The following is a 27,988-nucleotide window of genomic DNA, read 5'->3' as shown; positions in this document are numbered from 1 at the left end:
TTCCGACATGCAAACGTCCCACCATTCCGACATCCCACCATTCCGACATCCCACCATTCCGACATCCCGCTATTCCGACGTTCAAATGTCCCACCATTCCGACAAGGCTTTCCGTATAAGGAAATGTGTGTTACTCAACAGGTGAGTCCCTTCTTTCTGTTCATGCAATTTATATGTTTAACACATGTTTATAGACAAGCGTTATCAAAAACACAAAGTCTCGGCAACTGGAGGAGGAGAAGCAGTCCGCGGTGGTTTTCAATCACACACTCCAATGCTACTTGTTTCAACTTCCGAAAATTTAATCCAGGAAAAAAAGACTTAAAAACATGGACCAAAACGGCTCCATAACACGAACAAGAATCCAAAAGAAACGAAAGTTAACTAAAAGAAAGCAAATGCGCAAAGCCCATCCGCGCTTCCCAAAATTGGAGTGAGTACTCATAAATCACGTGAATAACATGAATAAACGATTTTACTGCATTTTGTTGTGTTTTATACGTTCTATGCTGTCATTTCTCTCTTCTCCTATTGGCAAGGCAAGGCAGAGTGCTCGCAACTGTGTCCTGTGCAGTAGCCGTGATATCTGTTATTGCAATTATTACTTTTGCATATGATGACAGCGTGCAAAAGACGCATTGGCTCTGTGGAGAGCTACGCTCCAGCTGGCTGCTGTGACAGCTCACTGACACTGTATTTCTGCTTAATCAGTTTCAGTCTCGCCAGAGTTACATTAATATCTGTATTTTTATATTTGAAATTCAGGGGATTTTGATAATAGATTGTTAAAGTTTGTTTGCGAGGCTGTGGCCTCTGGATGTGCAGAGCTTGTGCGCCAAACTTTAGGGCGTATTTGCGCCGGCATATCATTAGTGCAAAATGTTTTGGGTAAAAAATAGGCTATTAAAAGGAACTGTCGGAATGGCGGTATGTTAAATAAAAAAAAAAACATACCGCCATTCCGACCATAGGAGGAAAAAAGTGTCGGAATGGCGGGACGTTTGATAAAAAATTAAGTGTCGCCATTCCGACAATTGGAGACCCATGTCGGAATGGCGAGATGTCGGAATGGCAGCATGTAACCATGATGAAGGAGAGACCATTTGAGCAGCACAGCCATTTCGCAGCACAGGGACAGCAGTCCAAGTTAAAGGATCTCCCACGTGGTATCACCTGTCACATTGTGTCAAGGCATCAAAAGAAGAAAAAATCAGCAAACTCAAGGACAAAAAGACGAAGACTCCGGTGAACGAAGAGAGAGGACTGACAAACCAGAAATACAAAAGGATTCTCGATATCAAGATCCAGAAGAAGAGGCTAACAATGCCACGAACACTTACGATGCTGGGAATGATGCCAGCAATGAACAGAGAAGAAGATTCAGTGTCATCAATCTTCAACACGTGCCTCTAATGAGGGGGTGAATATAGAATCCTCAACGATTACAACGTCTCTGGGAACTGTGACAACAACAAGGTTTAAACCATTTTGATATATATTGTAACCTATTGGCTAAGGAATAGTGCTGAAAATGAGGTAAATCTAATCCACCATTGTCCTTGGTCTTCTGTAGGGTTTTTAAACTAATACGTGGTGGTTTGTTTTTCCACAGAAATTTGGAGATTCATGAATCTAGTGACTTAAACCAAGTAGCAGATGGTTTTATGGGGATCATTGAAAACAAATAGTTAACTTTTGGTAGTATCATCATTTTAATGGATGTAACTCTCCCCATAAGTGATATAGGTAAGGACTTCCAACGAGAGAGATCGTCCTCTACTGTCTTTAATAATTGCACATAATTTAGCTTTGTTAGCTCTGAGAGCCTGGAGGAAATGTTTATGCCTAAATATCTAATATTTCCTGACTGTAAAGTGATCGCAGTTATATTATGGACCCTACAGTTAATGGGCAGAACTGTGGTCTTAGACCAGTTGATAGAGTAGTCAGAAAGTGCTGAGAATTTATTTATGAGTGTGATCGTGTGAGTGAGAGACGTCTGTGAGTTCTGAAGGAAAAGTAACACATCATCAGCATAAAGACTTATTTTATGCTCAATATTTTGGGATTAATTACTCACAAACGGGTAAGAAAAGGTAGTATTGCCAGACCATACATGATCAAAACAGGGAGCGGAGGTCGTTCAGCTGCAAGAAGGTGTGAATGTCCGACTAAAGTTTATAAAAAGCGGGTAAGACAAGGTGCGAATGCCCGACAATGTATGATCAAAAGAGGGAGCGGAGGTTTTCGGCTGCAAGAAGGTCTGAATGTCCACCCATAATTCCTGAAAAATGGGTAAAAAACGAGTGCGAATGCCAAACCATACATCATCAAAAGCAGGAGTGGATGTGTTCGGCTACAAGAAGATTTGAATGTCCATCAATAATTGCTTTAAAACATGAAAGAAAATTTTCGAATATCAAACCGCACATGATCATAAGCGGGAGCGGAGGTGGTTCAGCTGCAAGAAGGTGTGAATGTCCGACTTAAGTTCAAATATATTAACAAAAGCGGGAGGAGAGGTGTTCGGATGAGAGTGGTTGAGAATTTCCAACCATAATCTATAAAATGCGGTGAAAAAAAAGGTGTGATAGAACACTAAAAGGTGGAGCGGAAGTGTTCGGCTGCAAGAAGGTGTGAATGTCTGACTATATTTGGTGAAAAGCAGGTGAAGCAAGGTCTGAATGCCCAACCTTACATCATCAAAAGCGAGATCAGAGGTGTTTGGCTGCAAGAAGGCCTTAGTTTGCCAAAAGCGGGTAAGCTGCGAATGACCGACTAAATATCAACAAAAGGTCTTCGGATGCAAGTGGGTGTGAATATCCCACCATACAAGTATGGTGGAGAGGAAGCTGTGAACAGCCGACCATAGTTTGCAAAAAGCGGGTGAGAAAAGGTGCGAATGTCCAACCATACATGATCAAAACAGGGAGCGGAGGTGTTTGGCTGTGACAAGGTGTGAATGTCCACCCAAAATTAATGAAAAGCGGGCAACAAGTAGGTTTGAATGCCCAACCATACATCATCAAAAGCAGGAGTGGATGTGTTCGGCTACAAGAAGGTTTGAATGTCCGAGCATAGTTTGTAAAAAGCGGGTAAGAAAAGGTTCGAATGCCCAAACATACACCATCAAAAGAGGGAGCGGAGGAGTTCCGCTGTAAGAAGGTGTGAATGTCAGACCATAGTTGGTATAAAACGGGTAAGAAAAGGTTAAAATACCCGACTGTACACAATCAATAGCGGGAGCGGATGTGTTTGGCTACAAGAATGTGTGACAGTCCGACCATGGTTTGTAAAAAACGGGTAAGAAAAGGTTCGAATGCCCGAATATATACCATCAAAAGCGGAAGCGGAGGTGTTCGGCTGCAAGAAGGTGTGAACGTCCGACCAAAGTTTTTAAAAAGCAGTAAAGAAAAGGTTCGAATATCCAACCAAACATAATCAAAAGCGGGAGCAGAGCTGTTCGACTGCAAGTAGGTGTGAATTTGAATTTGCAAAAAGCTGATGAGAAAGGTTGAGAATGCCTGACTATACACCATCAAATACCGGAGCGGAGCTCCGAGCATAGTTTGTAAAAAGGGGGTAAGAATAGGTTCGAATGCCCGAACATACACTATCAAAAGAGGGAGCGGAGGTGTTCCGCTGTAAGAAGGTGTGAATGTCCGACCATAGTTGGTAAAAAGCGGGTAAGAAAAGGTTAAAATACCCGACTGTACACAATCAATAGCGGGAGCGGAGTTGTTCGGCTACTAAAAGGTATGAAAGTCCGACTATGGTTTGTAAAAAGCGGGTAAGAAAAGATGCGAATGCCCGACAATTAATGATCAAAAGAGGGAGCCGAGGTTTTCGGCTGCAAGAAGGTGTTAATATCCAACCATAATTTGTAAAAACCGGGGAGGAAAAGGCTCGAAAGCCCGACTATACACCATCAAAAGCGGGAGCGGAGGTGTTCAGCTGCAAGAAGGTCTGAATGTCCATCAATAATTGCTAGAAAACATGAAAAAAAATTTTCGAATGTCAAACCGCACATGATCATAAGCGGGAGAGGAGGTGTTCAGCTGCAAGAAGGTGTGAATGTCCACCCATAATTACTGAAAAATGGGTAAGAAAAGGTGCGAATGCCCAACCATACATTATCAAAAGCAGGTGTGAATGTCAGATCATAATTTGCAAAAAGCTGATGAGAAGGGGTGAGAATGCCCGACTATACACCATCAAATGCCGGAGCGGAAGTGTTCGTCTGTGAGTAGGTGTGAATGTCCGACCGTAATTGCTGAAAAATGTGTTAGAAAACGTCAGAATAACGGACCATACATCATCAAAAGCGGGAGAGGTGGTGTTCGGCTGCAAGAAGGTGTGAATGTCCAGCCATAATTACTCACAAACGGGTAAGAAAAGGTAGTATTGTCAGACCATACATGATCAAAACAGGGAGCGGAGGTGGTTCAGCTACAAGAAGGTCTGAATGTCCGACTAAAGTTTGTAAAAAGCGGGTAAGACAAGGTGCGAATGCCTGACAATGTTTGATCAAAAGAGGGAGCGGATGTTTTCGGCTGCAAGAAGGTCTGATTGTCAAACCATAATTTGTAAAAACAGGGGAACAAAAGGCTCGAAAGCCAGACTATACACCATCAAAAGCGGCAGCGGAGGTGTTCAGCTGCAAGAATGTGTGAATGTCCACCCATAATTACTGAAAAATGGATAAAAAAAGGTGAGAATGCCCAACCATACATCATCAAAAGCAGGAGTGGATGTGTTCGGCTACAAGAAGGTTTGAATGTCTGACCATAGTTTGTAAAAAGCGGGTAAGAAAAGGTTTGAATGCCCGAACATAGACCATCAAAAGAGGGAGCGGAGGTGTTCCGCTGTAAGAAGGTGTAAATGTCCGACCATAGTTGGTAAAAAGCGGGTAAGAAAAGGTTAAAATACCCGACTGTACACAATCAATAGCGGGAGCGGAGTTGTTCGGCTACAAGAAGGTGTGAAAGTCCGACCATGGTTTGTAAAAACCGGGAAGAAAAGGCTCGAAAGCCCGACTATATACCATCAAAAAGAAGGTTTGAATGTCCATCAATAATTGCTTTAAAACAAGAAAGTAAATTTTCGAATATCAAACCGCACATGATCATAAGCGGGAGAGGAGGTGTTCGGCGTCAAGAAGGTGTGAATGTCTACCCATAATTCATGAAAAATGGGTAAAAAAAAGGTGCGAATGCCTAACAATACATTATCAAAAGCAGGTGTGAATGTCAGATCATAATTTGTAAAAAGCTGATGAGAAAGGGTGAGAATGCCCGACTATACACCATCAAATGCGGGAGCGGAGGTGTTCGGCTCTGAGTAGGTGTGGGTGTGAATGTCCGACCATAATTGCTGAAGAATGTGTTAGAAAAGGTAAGAATGCTGGACCATACATCATCAAAAGCGGGAGAGGTGGTGTTCGGCTGCAAAAAGGTGTGACTGTTCGACTAAAGTTTTTTAAAAAGTGGGTAAGACAAGGTGCGAATGCCTGACAATGTATGATCAAAAGCGGGAGCGGAGGTGTTCAGCTGCAAGAAGGTCTACATGTCTATGTATATGAATGTTATGTGTATAAACTGTGTTGAGTTATAGTTACTCAGTAGTGTCTCAGTGAAACAACCGACGGGGGATGCCTTGCGGTGACAACAAAAGCAGTGTTTTACTGATCAGTCAAGTTGCTCCAGTGTACTCCATACAAACTGGTTGGCTACTGAAGGGATAGAAAATGGGGAATTCTTGTTTTAAAGCAAACAAGGAATTAGATGGGAAAAATACATGTTTTAACGGGACCCAGACAATATTAAATACTCAGACAGATGGGAGAAGAAGTGTAGTTTTGTAGGAAATAACAAAATTATTACATAGAATTAGTGAAATCAATTGAAGAATGCCTTTCTGAAGAGCTGTTTACCACAGATGAGCAGCTTTGCGACCAAGCACAATGTAGATCGCTTTACTGACAAAATGATCTAATTTAATGGATTGGTTTAGACATGCATAACAGCATTTTAAGAACAAAGAGAGAAACAAAAAGGGACAACATTTCATCGTGGAAGGTGATGTATAAATAAAAGTGTATATGATGAAGGGAATGGCAACACCCATTCATCATTTATATGTTTAACACATGTTTATAGACAAGCGTTATTAAAAACACAAAGTCTCGGCAACTGGAGGAGGAGAAGCAGTCCACGGTGGTTTTCAATCACACACTCCAATGCCACTTGTTTCAACTTCCGAAAATTTAATCCAGGAAAAAAAGGCTTACAAACATGGACCAAAACGGCTCCATAACACGCACAAGAATCCAAAAGAAACGAAAATTAACTAAAAGAAAGCAAATAAACAGTATGAAGTGGTCAAAATTGGTTTTACGCATGCCTATGTGCGTCTGGCACATGCGTCTTCGGGCTCTCCCACATTGGTTTGTGGATGAAAGCTATATGTTCAGCTGTAATGTCATGTAAAAACAATCTCTACATGACATTTACTCCCAGGTGTGACCAGTTACGTCCTTAAGATATCAACAGGCTGTATAAAGCCTTGCGCAACGGCTGTGTGTTTGTGCCAAATGCGCAAAGCCCATCCGCGCTTCCCAAAATTGGAGCGAGTACTCATAAATCACGTGAATAACATGAATAAACGTTTTTACTGCATTTTGTTGTGTTTTATACGTTCTATGCTGTCATTTCTCTCTTCTCCTATTGGCAAGGCAAGGCAGAGTGCTCGCAACTGTGTCCTGTGCCGTAGCCGTGATATCTGTGCAATTATTACTTTTGCATATGATGACAGCGTGCAAAAGACGCATGGGCTCTGTGGAGAGCTCCGCTCCAGCTGGCTGCTGTGACAGCTCACTGACAATGTATTTCTGCTTAATCAGTTTCAGTCTCGCCAGAGTTACATTAATATCTGTATTTTTATATTTCAAATTCAGGGGATTTTGATAATAGATTATTAAAGTTTGTTTGCGAGGCTGTGGCCTCTGCATGTGCAGAGCTTGTGCGCCAAACTTTAGGGTGTATTTGCGCCGGCATATCATTAGTGCAAAATGTTTTGGGTAAAAACTAGGCTATTAAAAGGAACTGTCGGAATAGCGGTATGTTAAAAAAAAAAAAACCTACCGCCATTCCGACCATAGGAGGAAAAAAGTGTCGGAATGGTGGGACGTTTGATAAAAAATTAAGTGTCGCCATTCCGACAATTGGAGACCCATGTCGGAATGGCGAGATGTCGGAATGGCAGCATGTAACCATGATGAAGGAGAGACCATTTGAGCAGCACAGCCATTTCGCAGCACAGGGACAGCAGTCCAAGTTACAGGATCTCCCACGTGGTATCACCTGTCACATTGTGTCAAGGCATCAAAAGAAGAAAAAATCACCAAACTCAAGGACAAAAAGACGAAGACGCCGGTGAACGAAGAGAGAGCACTGACAAACCAGAAATACAAAAGGATTCTCGATATCAAGATCCAGAAGAAGAGGCTAACAATGCCACGAACACTTACGATGCTGGGAATGATGCCAGCAATGAACAGAGAAGAAGATTCAGTGTCATCAATCTGCAACACGTGCCTCTAATGAGGGGGTGAATATAGAATCCTCAACGATTACAACGTCTCTGGGAACTGTGACAAAAACAAGGTTTAAACCATTTTGATATATATTGTAACCTATTGGCTAAGGAATAGTGCTGAAAATGAGGTAAATCTAATCCACCATTGTCCTTGGTCTTGTGTAGGGTTTTTAAACTAATACGTGGTGGTTTGTTTTTCCACAGAAATTTGGAGATGCATGAATCTAGTTACTTAAACCAAGTAGCAGATGGTTTTATGGGGATCATTGAGAACAAATAGTTAACTTTTGGTAGTATCATCATTTTAATGGATGTAATTCTCCCCATAAGTGATATAGGTAAGGACTTCCAACGAGAGAGATTGTCCTCTACTGTCTTTAATAATTGCACATAATTTAGCTTTGTTAGCTCTGAGAGCCTGGAGGAAATGTTTATGCCTAAATATCTAATATTTCCTGACTGTAAAGTGATCGCAGGTATATTATGGACCCTACAGTTAATGGGCAGAACTGTGGTCTTAGACCAGTTGATAGAGTAGTCAGAAAGTGTTGAGAATTTATTTATGAGTGTGATCGTGTGAGTGAGAGACGTCTGTGAGTTCTGAAGGAAAAGTAATACATCATCAGCATAAAGACTTATTTTATGCTCAATATTTTGGGATTAATTACTCACAAACGGGTAAGAAAAGGTAGTATTGCCAGACCATACATGATCAAAACAGGGAGCGGAGGTCGTTCAGCTGCAAGAAGGTGTGAATGTCCAACTAAAGTTTATAAAAAGCGGGTAAGACAAGGTGCGAATGCCCGACAATGCATGATCAAAAGAGGGAGCGGAGGTTTTCAGCTGCAAGAAGGTCTGAATGTCCACCCATAATTCCTGAAAAATGGGTAAAAAAAGGGTGCGAATGCCAAACCATACATCATCAAAAGCAGGAGTGGATGTGTTCGGCTAGAAGAAGGTTTGAATGTCCAACCATAGTTTGTAAAAAGCGGGTAAGAAAAGGTTCGAATGCCCAAACATATACCATCAAAAGAGGGAGCGGAGGTGTTCCGCTGTAAGAAGGTGTAAATGTCCGATCATAGTTGGTAAAAAGCGGGTAAGAAAAGGTTAAAATACCCGACTGTACACAATCAATAGCGGGAGCTGAGTTGTTCGGCTACAAGAAGGTGTGAAAGTCCGACCACGGTTTGTAAAAAGCGGGTAAGAAAAGGTTCGAATGCCCGAATATATACCATCAAAAGTGGAAGTGGATGTGTTCGGCTGCAAGAAGGTGTGAACGTCCGACCAAAGTTTGTAAAAAGCAGTTAAGAAAAGGTTCGAATATCCAACCAAACATAATCAAAAGCGGGAGCAGAGCTGTTCGACTGCAAGTAGGTGTGAATGTCAGATCATAATTTGCAAAAAGCTGATGAGAAAGGGTGAGAATGCCCGGCTATACACCATCAAATGCGGGAGCGGAAGTGTTCGGCTGTGAGTAGGTGTGAATGTCCGACCATAATTGCTGAAAAATGTGTTAGAAGAGACTAGAATGCCGGACAATACATCATCAAAAGCGGGAGACGTGGTGTTCGGCTGCAAGTAGGTGTGAATGTCCAGCCATAATTACTCACAAATGGGTAAGAAAAGGTAGTATTGCCAGACCATACATGATCAAAACAGGGAGCGGAGGTGGTTCAGCTGCAAGGTGTGAATGTCTGACTAAAGTTTGTAAAAAGCGGGTAAGACAAGGTGCGAATGCCCGACAATGTATGATCAAAAGAGGGAGCAGAGGTGTTCAGCTGCAAGAAGGTCTGAATGTCCACCAATAATTACTGAAAAATGGGTAAGAAAAGGTGCGAATGCCCAACCATACATCATCAAAAGCAGGAGTGGATGTGTTCGGCTACAAGAAGGTTTGAATGTCCGACCAAAGTTTGTAAAAAGCAGGTAAGAAAAGGTGAAAATACCTGACTGTACACAATCAAAAGAGGGAGCGGAGTTGTTCAGCAACAAAGAGTGAAAGTCTGACCGTGGTTTGTAAAAAGTGGGTAAGAAAAGGTTTGTATGCCCGAATATACAACATCAAAAGCGGAAGCGGAGGTGTTCGGCTGCTTGAAAGTTTGAACGTCCTACCAAAGTTTGTAAAAAGCAGTTAAGAAAAGTTTCTAATATCCAACCAAACATAATCAAAAGCGGGAGCAGAGCATTTCGACTGCAAGTAGGTGTGAATGTCAGATCATAATTTGCAAAAAGCTGATGAGAAAGGGTGAGAATGCCCGACTATACACCATCAAATGCGGGAGCGGAGTTGTTCGGCTGTGAGTAGGTGTGAATCTCCGAGCATATTTTGTAAAAAGGGGGTAAGAATAGATTCGAATGCCCGAACATACACTATCAAAAGAGCGAGCGGAGGTGTTCCGCTGTAAGAAAGTGTGAATGTCCGACCATAGTTGGTAAAAAACGGGTAAGAAAAGGTTAAAATACCCGACTGTACACAATCAATAGCGGGAGCGGAGTTGTTCGGCTACAAGAAGGTGTGAAAGTCCAACCATCGTTTGTAAAAAGCTGGTAAGAAAAGGTTCGAATGCCCGAATATATACCATCAAAAGCGGAAGCGGAGGTGTTCGGCTGCAAGAAGGTGTGAACGTCCGACCAAAGTTGGCAAAAAGCAGTAAAGAAAAGGTTCGAATATCCAAACATAATTAAAAGCGAGAGAGATTGTGTTCAGCTGCAAGTAGGTGTGAATATCCAGCCATAATTACTCACAAACGGGTAAGAAAATGTAGTATTGCTTGACCATACATGATCAAAACAGGGAGCGGAGGTGATTTAGCTGCAAAAAGGGGTGAATGTCCAACTAAAGTTCAAATATATTAACAAAAGCGGGAGGAGAGGTCTTCGGATTAGAGTGGTTGAGAATTTCCAACCATAATCTATAAAATGTGGTGAAAAAAAAGGTGTGAAGGAATGAATTTTATAGCAAAATCCGAAATCATGCATAACTCCGCAAAAGGAACGTATTGCTCAACCAAAGAGATGCTTCTTTCTCATTCAGGGTAATATGAGGAACTTTATGCTTGATACATTTTAGACATGGATAACTATGAAGGACAAAGCAATTTTAACTTGGTTTGAGCAAAGCAATTAATTTTATAGGAAAATCCGAAATCGTGCAGGACTCATGAAAGTAAGCTTTTTCTCGGATTCCTGATCCTCCAGTGTTGCTCTTTCCTATAATGAAAAATACAGCCTTGTTCTTTGTTGAAATTTATATAGACATTGATAAATATGAAGGACAAAGCAGTTTCCACTTTGTTTGAGTGAAGGAATTAATTTTATAGCAAAATCCCAAATCAAGCAGAACGTATGAAAATAAGCTTGTTTTCGGATTCCTGATCCTTCAGTGTTGCTATTTCTTCTACTGCAAAATACAATGTTGTTCTTTGTTGAAGTCAATCTACACATTGATAAATATGAAGGACAAAGCAGTTTTAACATAGTTTGAGTAAAGGAATTCATTTTATACATAAAATCCCAAATCATGCAGAACGTAAGAAAATAAGCTTATTCTCGGATTCCTGATCCTTCAGTGTTGCTCTTTCTACTACTGCAAAATACAATGTTGTTCTTTGTTGAAGTAAATCTAGACATTGATAAATATGAAGGACAAAGCAGTTTTCACTTGGTTTGAGTGAAGGAATTCATTTTATACATAAAATCCCAAATCATTCAAAACGTATGAAAAGAAGCTTATTCTCGGATTCCTGATCCTTCAGTGTTGCTTTTTCTTCTACTGCAAAATACAATGTTGTTCTTTGTTGAAGTCGATCTAGACATTGATAAATATGAAGGACAAAGCAGTTTTAACTTGGTTTGAGTGAAGGAATTCATTTTATACATAAAATCCCAAATCATGCAGAACGTATGAAAATAAGCTTATTCTCAGATTACTGATCCTTCAGTGTTGCTCTTTCTTCTACTGCAAAATCCAGTGTTGTTCTTTGTTGAAGTCAATCTAGACATTGATAAATATGAAGGACAAAGCAGTTTTAACATAGTTTGAGTGAAGGCATTCATTTATAGTAAAATCAATAATCGTGCAGAACTCATGAAAATAAGCTTATTCTCGGATTCCTAAAACTTTTGATTTGCTCTTTCTTTACTGCAAAGTACAATGTTGTTCTTTGTTGAAGTCGATCTAGACATTGATAAATATGAAGGACAAAGCAGTTTTCACTTGGTTTGAGTGAAGGATTTGCAGCTGAAAACCTCCCGCTCCCGCTTTTGATTGTGTATAGTCGGGCTTTCGAGCCTTTTCTTACCCGGTTTTTAGAAATTATGGTTGGACATTCAGACCTTGCAGCCGAAGACCTCCACTCCCTCTTTTGATCATACATTGTCGGGCATTCGCACCTTGTCTTACCCGCTTTTTACAAACTATAGTCAGACATTCACACCTTGCAGCTGAACCACCTCAGCTCCCTGTTTTGATCATGTATGGTCTGGCAATACTACATTTTCTTACCCGTTTGTGAGTAATTATGGCTGGACATTCACACCTACTTGCAGTCGAACAGCTCTGCTCCCGCTTTTGATGGTATATATTCGGGCATTCGAACCTTTTCTTAACTGCTTTTTGCAAACTTTGGTCGGATGTTCACACCTTCTTGCAGCCGAACACCTCCGCTTCCGCTTTTGATGGTATATATTCGGGCATTCGAACCTTTTCTTACCAGCTTTTTACAAACCATGGTTGAACTTTCACACCTTCTTGTAGCCGAACAACTCCGCTCCCGCTATTGATTGTGTACAGTCAGGTATTTTAACCTTTTCTTACCCGCTTTTTACCAACTATGGTCGGACATTCACACCGTCTTACAGCGGAACACCTCCGCTCCCGCTTTTGATGGTGTATAGTCAGGCATTTGAACATTTTCTTACCCGCTTTTTACAAACTATGGTCGGACATTCAAACCTTCTTGTAGCCGAAAACCTCCGCTCCCTCTTTTGATCATACATTGTCGGGCATTCGCACCTTTTCTTACCCGTTTTTTACAAACCATGGTCGGACTGTCACACATTCTTGTAGCCAAACACATCCGCTCCCGCTATTGATTGTGTACAGTCGGGTATTTTAACCTTTTCTTACCCGCTTTTTACAAACTATGCTCGGACATTCAAACCTTGTAGCCGAACACATCCACTCCTGCTTTTGATGATGTATGGTTGGGCATTCAAAGCTACTTGTTGCCCGCTTTTCATTAATTTTGGGTGGACATTCACACCTTGTCACAGCCAAACACCTCCGCTCCCTGTTTTGATCATGTATGGTTGGACATTCGCACCTTTTCTCACCCGCTTTTTGCCAACTATGGTCGGCTGTTCACAGCTTCCTCTCCACCATACTTGTATGGTGGGATATTCACACCCACTTGCATCCGAAGACCTTTTGTTGATATTTAGTCGGTGATTCGCAGCTTACCCGCTTTTGTCAAACTATGGCCTTCATGCAGCCAAACACCTCTGATCTCGCTTTTGATGATGTAAGGTTGGGCATTCAGACCTTGCTTCACCTGCTTTTCACCAAATATAGTCGGACATTCACACCTTCTTGCAGCCGAACACTTCCGCTCCACCTTTTAGTGTTCTATCACACCTTTTTTTTCACCGCATTTTATAGATTATGGTTGGAAATTCTCAACCACTCTCATCCGAAGACCTCTCCTCCCGCTTTTGTTAATATATTTGAACTTTAGTCGGACATTCACACCTTCTTGCAGCTGAACCACCTCCGCTCCCTGTTTTGATCATGTATGGTCTGGCAATACTACCTTTTCTTACCCGTTTGTTAGTAATTATGGCTGGACATTCACACCTACTTGCAGCCGAACACCACCTCTCCCGCTTTTGATGATGTATGGACCGGCATTCTTACCTTTTCTAACACATTTTTCAGCGATTATGGTCGGAGATTCACACTTACTCACAGCCGAACAACTCCGCTCCCGCATTTGATGGTGTATAGTCGGGCATTCTCACCCTTTCTCATCAGCTTTTTGCAAATTATGATCTGACATTCACACCTGCTTTTGATAATGTATGGTTGGGCATTCGCACCTTTTCTTACCCATTTTTCAGTAATTATGGGTGGACATTCACACCTTCTTGCAGCTGAACACCTCCTCTCCCGCTATTGATTGTGTACAGTCGGGTATTTTAACCTTTTCTTACCCGCTTTTTACCAAATATGGTCGGACATTCACACCGTCTTACAGCGGAACACCTCTGCTCCCGCTTTTGATGGTGTATAGTCAGGCGCTTGAACCTTTTCTTACCCGCTTTTTACAAACTATGGTCAGACATTCAAACCTTCTTGTAGCCGAAAACCTCCGCTCCCTCTTTTGATTATACATTGTTGGGCATTCGCACCTTATTTACAAACTATAGTCAGACATTCACACCTTGCAGCTGAGCCACCTAAGCTCCCTGTTTTGATAGTGTATGTTCGGGCATTCGAACCTATTCTTACCCCCTTTTTACAAACTATGCTCGGAGATTCACACCTACTCACAGCCGAACAACTCCGCTCCCGCATTTGATGATGTATTGTCCGGCATTCTAGTCTCTTCTAACACATTTTTCAGCAATTATGGTCGGACATTCACACCTACTCACAGCCAAACACTTCCGCTCCCGCATTTGATGGTGTATAGCCGGGCATTCTCACCCTTTCTCATCAGCTTTTTGCAAATTATGATCTGACATTCACACCTACTTGCAGTCGAACAGCTCTTTTCCCGCTTTTGATTATGTTTGGTTGGATATTCGAACCTTTTCTTAACTGCTTTTTACAAACTTTGGTCGGACGTTCACACCTTCTTGCAGCCGAACACATCCACTTCCACTTTTGATGGTATATATTCGGGCATTCGAACCTTTTCTTACCCGCTTTTTACAATCCGTGGTCGGACTTTCACACCTTCTTGTAGCCAAACAACTCCGCTCCCGCTATTGATTGTGTAAAGTCGGGCATTCGAACCATTTCTTACCCGCTTTTTACAAACTATGGTCGGACATTCAAACCTTCTTGTAGCCGAACACATCCACTCCTGCTTTTGATGATGTATGGTTTGGCATTTTCACCTTTTCTTACCCATTTTTCAGTAATTATGGGTGGACATTCACACCTTCTTGCAGCTGAACAACTCCTCTCCCGCTTATGATCATGTGCGGTTTGATATTCGAAAATTTTCTTTCATGTTTTAAAGCAATTATTGATGGACATTCAAATCTTCTTGTAGCCGAACACATCCACTCCTGCTTTTGATGATGTATGGTTTGGCATTCGCACCCTTTTTTTACCCATTTTTCAGGAATTTTGGGTGGACATTCAGACCTTCTTGCAGTCGAAAACCTCCGCTCCCTCTTTTGATCATACATTGTCGGGCATTCGCACCTTATCTTACCCGCTTTTTACAAACTATAGTCAGACATTCACACCTTGCAGCTGAACCACCTCCGCTCCCTGTTTTGATCATGTATGGTCTGGCAATACTACCTTTTCTTACCCGTTTGTGAGTAATTAATCCCAAAATATTGAGCATAAAATAAGTCTTTATGCTGATGATGTATTACTTTTCCTTCAGAACTCACAGACGTCTCTCAGTCACACGATCACACTCATAAATAAATTCTCAGCACTTTCTGACTACTCTATCAACTGGTCTAAGACCACAGTTCTGCCCATTAACTGTAGGGTCCATAATATACCTGCGATCACTTTACAGTCAGGAAATATTAGATATTTAGGCATAAACATTTCCTCCAGGCTCTCAGAGCTAACAAAGCTAAATTATGTGCAATTATTAAAGACAGTAGAGGACGATCTCTCGTTGGAAGTCCTTACCTATATCACTTATGGGGAGAGTTACATCCATTAAAATGATGATACTACCAAAAGTTAACTATTTGTTCTCAATGATCCCCATAAAACCATCTGCTACTTGGTTTAAGTCACTAGATTCATGCATCTCCAAATTTCTGTGGAAAAACAAACCACCACGTATTAGTTTCAAAACCCTACAGAAGACCAAGGACAGTGGTGGATTAGATTTACCTCATTTTCAGCACTATTCCTTAGACAATAGGTTACAATATATATCAAAATGGTTTAAACCTTGTTGTTGTCACAGTTCCCAGAGACGTTGTAATCATTGAGGATTCTATATTCACCCCCTCATTAGAGGCACGTAATGCAGATTGATGACACTGAATCTTCTTCTCTGTTCATTGCTGGCATCATTTCCAGCATCGTAAGTGTTTGTGGCATTGTTAGCCTCTTCTTCTGGATCTTGATATCGAGAATCCTTTTGTATTTCTGGTTTGTCAGTCCTCTGTCTTCGTTCACCGGAGTCTTTGTCTTTTTGTCCTTGAGTTTGGTGATTTTTTCTTCTTTTGATGCCTTGACACAATGTGACAGGTGATACCACGTGGGAGATCCTGTAACTTGGACTGCTGTCCCTGTGCTGCGAAATGGCTGTGCTGCTCAAATGGTCTCTCCTTCATCATGGTTACATGCTGCCATTCCGACATCTCGCCATTCCGACATGGGTCTCCAATTGTCGGAATGGCGACACTTAATTTTTTATCAAACGTCCCACCATTCCGACACTTTTTTCCTCCTATGGTCGGAATGGCGGTATGTTTTTTGTTTTTTTTAACATACCGCCATTCCGACAGTTCCTTTTAATAGCCTATTTTTTACCCAAAACATTTTGCACTAATGATATGCCGGCGCAAATACGCCCTAAAGTTTGGCGCACAAGCTTTGCACATGCAGAGGCCACAGCCTCGCAAACAAACTTTAATAATCTATTATCAAAATCCCCTGAATTTCAAATATAAAAATACAAATATTAATGTAACTCTGGCGAGACTGAAACTGATTAAGCAGAAATACATTGTCAGTGAGCTGTCACAGCAGCCAGCTGGAGCGGAGCTCTCCACAGAGCCCATGCGTCTTTTGCACGCTGTCATCATATGCAAAAGTAATAATTGCACAGATATCACGGCTACGGCACAGGACACAGTTGCGAGCACTCTGCCTTGCCTTGCCAATAGGAGAAGAGAGAAATGACAGCATAGAACGTATAAAACACAACAAAATGCAGTAAAAACGTTTATTCATGTTATTCACGTGATTTATGAGTACTCGCTCCAATTTTGGGAAGCGCGGATGGGCTTTGCGCATTTGGCACAAACACACAGCCGTTGCGCAAGGCTTTATACAGCCTGTTGATATCTTAAGGACGTAACTGGTCACACCTGGGAGTAAATGTCATGTAGAGATTGTTTTTACATGACATTACAGCTGAACATATAGCTTTCAACCACAAACCAATGTGGGAGAGCCCGAAGACGCATGTGCCAGACGCACATAGGCATGCGTAAAACCAATTTTGACCACTTCATACTGTTTATTTGCTTTCTTTTAGTTAATTTTCGTTTCTTTTGGATTCTTGTGCGTGTTATGGAGCCGTTTTGGTCCATGTTTGTAAGCCTTTTTTTCCTGGATTAAATTTTCGGAAGTTGAAACAAGTGGCATTGGAGTGTGTGATTGAAAACCACCGCGGACTGCTTCTCCTCCTCCAGTTGCCGAGACTTTGTGTTTTTAATAACGCTTGTCTATAAACATGTGTTAAACATATAAATTGCATGAACAGAAAGAAGGGACTCACCTGTTGAGTAACACACATTTCCTTATACGGAAAGCCTTGTCGGAATGGTGGGACATTTGAACATCAGAATAGCGGGATGTCGCAATGGTGGGATGTCGGAATGGTGGGACGTTTGCATGTCGGAATGGTGGTATGTCGGAATGGTGGTATGTCGGAATGGTGGGATGTCGGAATAGCGGGATGTCGGAATGGCGAAATTTCGGAATGGGTGTTGCCACCCCCTTCATCATATACACAGTTATTTATACATCACCTTCCACCATGAAGCGTTGTCCCTTTTTGTTTCTCTCTTTGTTCTTAAAATGCTGTTATGCATGTCTAAACCAATCCATTAAATTAGATCATTTTGTCAGTAAAGCGATCTACAATGTGCTTGGTCGCAAAGCTGCTCATCTGTGGTAAACAGCTCTTCAGAAAGGCATTCTTCAATTGATTTCACTAATTCTATGTAATAATTTTGTGATTTCCTACAAAACTACACTTCTTCTCCCATCTGTCTGAGTATTTAATATTGTCTGGGTCCCGTTAAAACATGTATTTTTCCCATCTAATTCCTTGTTTGCTTTAAAACAAGTATTCCCCATTTTCTATCCCTTCAGTAGCCAACCAGTCTGTATGGAGTACACTGGAGCAACTTGACTGATCAGTAAAACACTGCTTTTGTTGTCACCGCAAGGCTTCCCCCGTCGGTTGTTTCACTGAGACACTACTGAGTAACTATAACTCAACACAGTTTATACACATAACATTCCTATACATACTAACAAACAAACAAACAATTATTTATCGCAATTTTCTCATCTCTGTTTGAACGTACACCCAGGTATATATTCCTGTAGTCTTCTCATACCGACTATGGACCCATTCATTGTTTAACTTCACTGTTTTGCAAATCCTAATTGAATATTACACATTGACATTGAACTTTACTTGATAAGCAGGTCTTCATTGCATTCAGCAGCCTATATGTGAGCATCTATGTGTAAGCTGTTCTTCTTTGCATTTATCAGCAGCAAGCAATTCTTCATTGCACATGCATATGAAAATAGTAAAACAATTCCAATGCGTTAGCGAAACCTTCTATATCAGGAGTGTCCATCATGATGCTGGGAATAGAACCTCTTTCCCAGAATAGTTCAACCTTCATTACTCAACTGATCATAACTCCGCAATGAGCACATTTCAAAGTATCATTCCTCTACATATATTCAAAAATCTATGTGTAAATGTTTAATATTTCTTATATTTGTTGATGTCATTCTGTGTGCATGTGGCCTAAACCCAATCTCTGTGTGGCAATTTTAATTTAAACAAGTTGAACTCTGCCTCTGATCATTTAAAAAAGGTGTGTACCAATATCAACCTTTCTCAGGTAATTACTGATCCTACAAAACCAAAGAGATCCTTCAAGGTTGTCCCTGATTGGCTCAATCTTAACAAATCAAAGGTAGAAAATCCGCAGTATCTGAACTTGGTGTTAGTTATCACTGCTCAATAGCCTGTATCAGAATTGCAAAAATGAAAACATTAGGTCCACGCTTGGTATCCAGATCCTGAAACATCTCCATGAGCAGGCTTTTTTTTAACTGATCTGTTGAATAGTTATATGACACTGTTAAAATCCCAGATGAAGATCTAGCACTTGACCATTTTTGTAAATCTTCTAATTCCACAGTTGATAAACACGCCCCTTTTAAAAAGTATAGAACTTAGAACAGGTCTATCCCTGGCTTTCGGCAGAACTGTCTTCTTTACTTTTTTTTCCCCTTGTCCTGTTCAGCATTATGTCAGAAGAATTGTAGTCTGAATACCTTTGATGCCAAACAGATTTGTTTTGCCAAGGGAAGTTTTATAAATGTAAAGCTCCCCTTGATGCCCATTTATTTATTTCTGTTTACAATATATGACATGAACTGAACTGAACCGGACCGGGGGACAAGGAAAGAAGAAGAGGAAAGAAGAGGAAACAGAACAAAAATAGAAACAAAAACCAGACAACCAGCTGCTACACCTGTAAAAAACAAAACAGACAACAATCCATGGCCTCTGAGGGGAATCCAGCCTTAGCGCCACCAGGAGCACCTGAAAGCAGACAAGCAGAGAAAAAACAAACACACAAACAAACAAAAACAAGCACAAGAAGCGGCAATCGCATACAACACAGCTGTGGATATAGATGACCTGAGACGACATGATAATACATCAACTGCTTAGCGACCATGCTACTGGACTAATGAATGTGTGTGTGTGTGTGTGTGTGTGTGTGAGAACATGCAACACCCATGGCACAGGACCTACATGATAACCGTGCTTAGTTATGAGTGTATAAGCGTACAGGGCCACAATCCACAGCCCCCCCCAAGCAATCAGAAGCAGGCAGAGAGGGCCACAAGACCCAGGCCACCAGCAGCCCCCACAGAGCACAGAACCCAGGCAGCCCACCGCAGGGGCAACCACGCATCCACCCAGAAGACTGCAGAGGAAGCCCCCGGAAAGAGCCCCCATAATTATAGGGCAGAGGCCCTCCGGGAGCCAAGGGCAACAGCCCACCGACCCCGCCAGGCCCCAGCCGCCCAGACATGGGCCGTGCACTGGACCCGGGCCACAGGGGCCCGAGCGCCCCCAAACCCCCCGGCAGAGGCCCCACCCAATACCCAGGAGGGCAAAGCGCCCCAGACAGCCACAAAATGGGTCAGCGTCTGCCCCAGCGCCCCTTGCCAAGTGCCCTGGGAGTCAAGACGTGCCCACAGGTGGGTGAAGTCGCGAGCAGTGGGGAGAGGCAACGCTGACGCCCCATCGGGAGAAGCACAGGCAGGCCAGGCGACAGCAAGTCCCAGATCCAGGCCCAATCATTACCACACACACTTTCACGTCCCATACATCCTCACATCCACACGTCCTACCTCCCTCGACTCTGCTGGGGTATAGTGCAGCGGGCACACCAGGGGGCCAGCAACACCCCAGCCACCACAGACCCCGAACCAGCAGAACAATTAATTAATCCTCCTGGCCCCTCCTGCCCCGAACAGACACCAGGAAGCAGGGGTGTGCGAAGAAGACCCCTCCCCTCACCCTTCTGGCTCTTCAATATTTTCTAATAGTGAGCAATTAAAATTCAGGGGCAGCCAAACTTGTAGAACTGGGAGCGCGGCACTCTGGGCAGCCTACATACCCAAAGAGCCCCGCCCACCACATGCCACTCAGTATAACCGCCCCCCAAGACCTAATGTGTGTGTGTGAGTGTGTTTGATAAGTAGTAATGTCTAAGGTGTAATTAAAACAGGGGCAGGGAACTGCAGAGTGCAACCAAAGGGGACCACCTACGTGGCCCCATCCACTTCACCCCACCGAACACACACGCCCCCAAAACCCTTCATGTGTGAGTGTGTGCTGTGTACAGGAGCCAGAAGGGAGAGGGGTATGGGGATATATACCGGGGGAGCTACTCTCCCCTAGAGAGGGCAGCCAGGGACTGGCTGTAATAGGCAACCCTGCTACCTGGGAGCCAACAATAGGCAGGAGGGCCTGATGTCCACCAGGCTCGGGGCCTGCAGCGACCATATTCCGGGAGCTACTGTACCCCCAGAAGGTACCCATCCCGCCCCACCCCACTCAACCCAACCCCACCCAGGAGGACCTCTACAAAAAACAAACAAACAACATAAAAAAACAATCAAACAAATCACCCGGTCACACCAGTCGCAGCAGCCCGGGCCTGAGACCCACCATCACCCAGCAACCCACCACCACCACTATGTGATAAAACTAATCAGAGGGGACCAGAGAGAATGAAATTCAGCCAATTGATGTTTTGAGGAGGCAGACATTGTTTCCATGCTAATATAATCTAAAAGAAAATTTCTAAACTGGTTAATACACAGATTGTTCTTCGCTTTCCAGTTCATGAGAATAGTTTTCTTTGCGATACATAACACTGTGAGAACCATGTGTGCTGAGTTAATTTCCATGTTGATGTTGTCTAAGTCACCCAGTATGCACAGTGTGGGGCATGCAGGGATGCTACACTTTAGCCATGTTGATAGGTCCTCACAGACTTCAAGCCAGAACTTCTGGACAGGCGCACAAAACCACAAAGCATGTGCATAATCATCAGGTGTGTTATCTGTGCAATGTGAGCAGATGTTTGAGTGTGTTAGACCCATCCTGAACATCCTTTGTCCTGTATAGTGTGTTCTATGAAGGATTTTGTATTGTATGAGCTGTAAATTAGGATTTCGAGTCTTTATGAAGGTGTTCAAACATATTTGTGGTTAGAAGCTATGACCAGAACTGATGGATAAATCTGCCTCCCATTTTGAGGATGGAAGAGACATTGTGTCATCTATCTTAGACAATAATTTATATATTTTTGATAGTAGTTTTGGGGTGCAGATGCTTAGAAATTCTGCTACCCTAGTCGGGAGTTGTAAGTCTGGTTGGTGGAGGATATATCCATCCATCCATCCATCATCTGCCGCTTATCCGGGGGTCGGGTCGCGGGGGCAGGAGCTTGAGCAGAGAAACCCAGACGTCTCTGTCCCCAGCCACTTCCTCCAGCTCTTCCGGGGGGACCCCGAGGCGTTCCCAGGCCAGCCGAGAGACATAGTCTCTCCAACGTGTCCTGGGTCTCCCCCGGGTTCTCCTCCCAGTGGGACATGCCCGGAACACCTCCCCAGGGAGGCGCCCAGGGGGCATCCTAACCAGATGCCCGAGCCACCTCATCTGACTCCTCTCAATGCGGAGGAGCAGCGGTTCTACTCCGAGCCCCTCCCGGAAGACTGACCTTCTCACCCTATCTCTAAGGGAGAGCCCAGACACCCTGCGGAGGAAACCCATTTCGGCTGCTTGTATTCGCGATCTTGTTCTTTCGGTCACTACCCACAACTCGTGACCATAGGTGAGGATGGGAACGTAGATTGACCAGTAAGTAGAGAGCTTCGCCTTCTGGCTCAGCTCCCTCTTCACTACGACGGGTCGGTGCAGAGCCCGCAACACTGCAGACGCCGCACCGATCCGCCCGTCAATCTCCCGCTCCATTCGTCCCTCACTCGTGAACAAGATCCCGAGATACTTGAACTCCTCCACTTGGGGAAGGATCTCATTCCCGACCCGGAGAGAGCATTCCACCCTTTTCCGGCTGAGAACCATAGTCTCGGATTTGGAGGTACTGATTCTCATCCCAGCCGCTTCACACTCGGCTGCGAATCGCTCCAGTAAGAGCTGAAGGTCACGGCCTGACGACGCTAACAGAACCACATCATCTGCAAAAAGCAGAGACCCGATTCTGAGGTCGCCAAATCGGACACCCTCAACGCCCTGGCTCCGCCTAAAAATTCTGTCCATAAAAGTTAGGAACAGAATCGGTGACAAAGGGCAGCCCTGACGGAGTCCAACTCTCACCGGAAACGTATCCCACTTACTGCCGGCAATGCGGACCAAACTCTGGCACCGGTCATACAGAGACCAAACGGCCCCTATCAAGGGGTCCGGCACTCCATATTCCCGGAGCAACCCCCACAGGACTCCACGAGGGACACGGTCGAACGCTTTCTCCAAGTCCACAAAACACATGTAGATGCATAGATAGCATAGTTTGCCAAAAGCGGGTAAGCTGCGAATGACCGACTAAATATCAACAAAAGTGGGGGCGGAGGTCTTCGGATGCAAGTGGGTGTGAATAACCCACCATACAAGTATGGTGGAGAGGAAGCTGTGAACAGCCGACCATAGTTTGCAAAAAGCGGGTGAGAAAAGGTGCGAATGTCCAACCATACATGATCAAAACAGGGAGCGGAGGTGTTTGGCTGTGACAAGGTGTGAATGTCCACCCAAAATTAATGAAAAGCGGGCAACAAGTAGGTTTGAATGCCCAACCATACATAATCAAAAGCAGGAGTGGATGTGTTCGGCTACAAGAAGGTTTGAATGTCCGAGCATAGTTTGTAAAAAGCGGGTAAGGAAAGATTCGAATGCCCGAACATACACCATCAAAAGAGGGAGCGGAGGAGCTCCGCTGTAAGACGGTCTGAATGTCCATTAATAATTGCTAGAAAACATGAAAGAAAATTTTCGAATATCAAACCGCACATGATCATAAGCTCGGAGAAGGTGTTTGACTACAAGTAGGTGTGAATGTCAGATTATGATTTGTAAAAAGCGGGTAAGAAAAGGTAAGAATGTCCAACCATAAATGATGAAAAGCGGCAGCAGAGATGTTCAGCTGGTATTTATCAATATTTCTATCTATTGATAGATTTCAACAAAAAACAACGTTGTACTTTGCAGTAAAAGAAAGAGCAAATCTAAAGTTTCAGGAATCCGAGTATAAGCTTGCTTTCATGAATTCTGCACGATTTCAGATTTTGCTATAAATGAATTCCTTCACTCAAACTATGTTAAAACTGCTTTGTCCTTCATATTTATCAATGTCTAGATCAACTTCAACAAAGAACAACATTGGATTTTGCAGTAGAAGAAAGAGCAACACTGAAGGATCAGGAATCCGAGAATAAGCTTATTTTCATACGTTCTGCATGATTTGGGATTTTATGTATAAAATGAATTCCTTCACTCAAACTAAGTTAAAACTGCTTTGTCCTTCATATTTATCAATGTCTGGATCGACTTCAACAAAGAACAACATTGTATTTTGCAGTAGAAGAAAGAGCAACACTGAAGGATCAGGAATCCGAGAAAAAGCTTTCTTTTCATATGTTCTGCATGATTTGGGATTTTATGTATAAAATGAATTCCTTTACTCAAACTATGTTAAAACGGCTTTGTCCTTCATATTTATCAATGTCTAGATCGATTTCAACAAAGAACAAGGTTGTATTTTGCAGTATAGGAAAGAGCAAAACTGGAGGATCAGGAATCCGAGAAAAAGCTTACTTTCATGAGTCCTGCACGATTTCATATTTTCCTATAAAATGAATTGCTTTGCTCAAACCAAGTTAAAATTGCTTTGTCCTTCATAGTTATCCATGTCTAAAATGTATCAAGCATAAAGTTCCTCATATTACCCTGAATGAGAAAGAAGCATCCCTTTGGTTGAGCAATACGTTCCTTTTGCGGAGTTATGCATGATTTCGGATTTTGCTATAAAATTCATTCCTTCACACCTTTTTTTTCACCGCATTTTTTAGATTATGGTTGGAAATTCTCAACCACTCTCATCCGAAGACCTCTCTTCCCGCTTTTGTTAATATATTTGAACTTTAGTCGGACATTCACCCCTTTTTGCAGCTAAACCACCTCCGCTCCCTGTTTTGATCATGTATGGTCTGGCAATACTACCTTTTCTTACCCGTTTGTGAGTAATTATGGCTGGATATTCACACCTACTTGCAGCTGAACACAATCTTTCTCGCTTTTGATGATGTATGGACCGGCATTCTTACCTTTTCTAACACATTTTTCAGCAATTATGGTCAGAGATTCACACCTAATCACAGACGAACAGCTCTGCTCCCACTTTTGATTATGTTTGGTTGGATATTAAAACCTTTTCCTAACTGATTTTTAAAAACTTTGGTTGGACGTTCACACCTTCTCGTAGTCGAACACATCCACTCCTGCTTATGATGATGTATGGGTGGACATTCACACCTTCTTGCAGCTGAACACCCCCTCTCCCACTTATGATCATGTGCGGTTTGATTTTCGGAAATTTTCTTCACACCTCCGGCAGAGCTTCAACCATATCCCGGGGGAGGTGGGGGACATTGAGTCCGAATGGGCCATGTTCCGTGACTCCATTGCCGAGGCAGCTGGTCGGAGTTTTGGCCGTAAGGTGGTCGGTGCCTGTCGTGGCGGCAACCCTCCAACCTGCTGGTGGACACCAGTGGTGAGGGAAGCCGTCAAGCTGAAGAAGGAGTCCTATCGGGCCTTTTTGGCCAGTGGGACCCTGGAAGCAGCTGATAGGTACCGACGGGCCAGACGGGCCGCGGCTTCGGCGGTTGCTGAGGCAAAAACTCGAGCCTGGGAGGAGTTCGGTGAGACCATGGAGAACGATTTCCGGACGGCCTCGAAAAGATTCTGGTCCACCATCCGGCGTCTCAGGGGGGGGAAGCGGCTCACAGTCAACACTGTTTACAGTGGGGACGGGGCTTTGCTGACCTCAACTAGGGATGTTGTGAGTCGGTGGGGGGAGTACTTCGAGGAACTCCTCAATCCTACCAACACGTGCTCGGAAGAGGCAGAGTCGGAGAGCTCAGAGACGGGGCCTCCCATTTCTGGGGCTGAGGTTGCCGAGGTGGTTAAAAAGCTCCTCGGTGGCAAGGCCCCGGGGGTGGATGAGGTCCGTCCTGAGTTTCTCAAGGCTCTGGATGTTGTAGGGCTGTCTTGGCTGACACGCCTCTGCAGTATCGCGTGGACATCGGGGACAGTGCCTCTGGACTGGCAGATTGGGGTGGTGGTCCCCCTCTTTAAAAAGGGGGACCGGAGGGTGTGTTCCAACTATAGGGGTATCACACTCCTCAGCCTCCCTGGTAAGGTCTATTCGGGGGTATTGGAGAGGAGGATCCGTCGGATAATCGAGCCTCGGATTCAGGAGATGCAGTGTGGCTTTCGTCCTGGCCGTGGAACAGTGGACCAGCTGCTGGGAGTTCGCCCAACCAGTCTACATGTGTTTTGTGGACTTGGAGAAAGCGTTCGACCATGTCCCTCGTGGAGTCCTGTGGGGGTTGCTCCGGGAATATGGAGTGCCGGACCCCTTGATAGGGGCCGTTCGGTCTCTGTATGACCGGTGCCAGAGTTTGGTCCGCATTGCCGGCAGTAAGTGGGATACGTTTCCGGTGAGAGTTGGACTCCGTCAGGGCTGCCCTTTGTCACCAATTCTGTTCCTAACTTTTATGGACAGAATTTCTAGGCGGAGCCAGGGCGTTGAGGGTGTCCGATTTGGCGACCTCAGAATCGGGTCTCTGCTTTTTGCAGATGATGTGGTTCTGTTAGCGTCGTCAGGCCGTGACCTTCAGCTCTTACTGGAGCGATTCGCAGCCGAGTGTGAAGCGGCTGGGATGAGAATCAGCACCTCCAAATCCGAGACTATGGTTCTCAGCCGGAAAAGGGTGGAATGCTCTCTCCGGGTCGGGAATGAGATCCTTCCCCAAGTGGAGGAGTTCAAGTATCTCGGGATCTTGTTCACGAGTGAGGGACGAATGGAGCGGGAGATTGACGGGCGGATCGGTGCGGCGTCTGCAGTGTTGCGGGCTCTGCACCGACCCGTCGTTGTGAAGAGGGAGCTGAGCCAGAAGGCGAAGCTCTCTACTTACTGGTCAATCTACGTTCCCATCCTCACCTATGGTCACGAGTTGTGGGTAGTGACCGAAAGAACAAGATCGCGAATACAAGCAGCCGAAATGGGTTTCCTCCGCAGGGTGTCTGGGCTCTCCCTTAGAGATAGGGTGAGAAGGTCAGTCTTCCGGGAGGGGCTCGGAGTAGAACCGCTGCTCCTCCGCATTGAGAGGAGTCAGATGAGGTGGCTCGGGCATCTGGTTAGGATGCCCCCTGGGCGCCTCCCTGGGGAGGTGTTCCGGGCACGTCCCACTGGGAGGAGAACCCGGGGGAGACCCAGGACACGTTGGAGAGACTATGTCTCTCGGCTGGCCTGGGAACGCCTCGGGGTCCCCCTGGAAGAGCTGGAGGAAGTGGCTGGGGACAGAGACGTCTGGGTTTCTCTGCTCAAGCTCCTGCCCCCGCGACCCGACCCCCGGATAAGCGGCAGATGATGGATGGATGGATGGATATATCCTCCACCAACCAGACTTACAACTCCCGACTAGGGTAGCAGAATTTCTAAGCATCTGCACCCCAAAACTACTATCAAAAATATATAAATTATTGTCTAAGATAGATGACACAATGTCTCTTCCATCCTCAAAATGGGAGGCAGATTTATCCATCAGTTCTGGTCATAGCTTCTAACCACAAATATGTTTGAACACCTTCATAATGACTCGAAATCCTAATTTACAGCTCATACAATACAAAATCCTTCATAGAACACACTATACAGGACAAAGGATGTTCAGGATGGGTCTAACACACTCAAACATCTGCTCACATTGCACAGATAACACACCTGATGATTATGCACATGCTTTGTGGTTTTGTGCGCCTGTCCAGAAGTTCTGGCTTGAAGTCTGTGAGGACCTATCAACATGGCTAAAGTGTAGCATCCCTGCATGCCCCACACTGTGCATACTGGGTGACTTAGACAACATCAACATGGAAATTAACTCAGCACACATGGTTCTCACAGTGTTATGTATCGCAAAGAAAACTATTCTCATGAACTGGAAAGCAAAGAACAATCTGTGTATTAACCAGTTTAGAAATTTTCTTTTAGATTATATTAGCATGGAAACAATGTCTGCCTCCTCAAAACATCAATTGGCTGAATTTCATTCTCTCTGGTCCCCTCTGATTAGTTTTATCACATAGTGGTGGTGGTGGGTTGCTGGGTGATGGTGGGTCTCAGGCCCGGGCTGCTGCAACTGGTGTGACCGGGTGGTTTGTTTGATTGTTTTTTTATGTTGTTTGTTTGTTTTTTGTAGAGGTCCTCCGGGGTGGGGTTGGTTTGAGTGGGGTGGGGCGGGATGGGTACCTTCTGGGGGTACAGTAGCTCCCGGAATATGGTCGCTGCAGGCCCCGAGCCTGGTGGACATCAGGCCCTC

Source organism: Leuresthes tenuis, unplaced genomic scaffold, assembly GCF_036924035.1.
Source record: "Leuresthes tenuis unplaced genomic scaffold, fLeuTen1.0.hap1 SCAF_20, whole genome shotgun sequence".
Taxonomy (NCBI): Eukaryota; Metazoa; Chordata; class Actinopteri; order Atheriniformes; family Atherinopsidae; genus Leuresthes; species Leuresthes tenuis.
The sequence above is the reverse complement of the archived record's forward strand: the minus strand, read 5'-3'. Positions refer to the sequence as shown.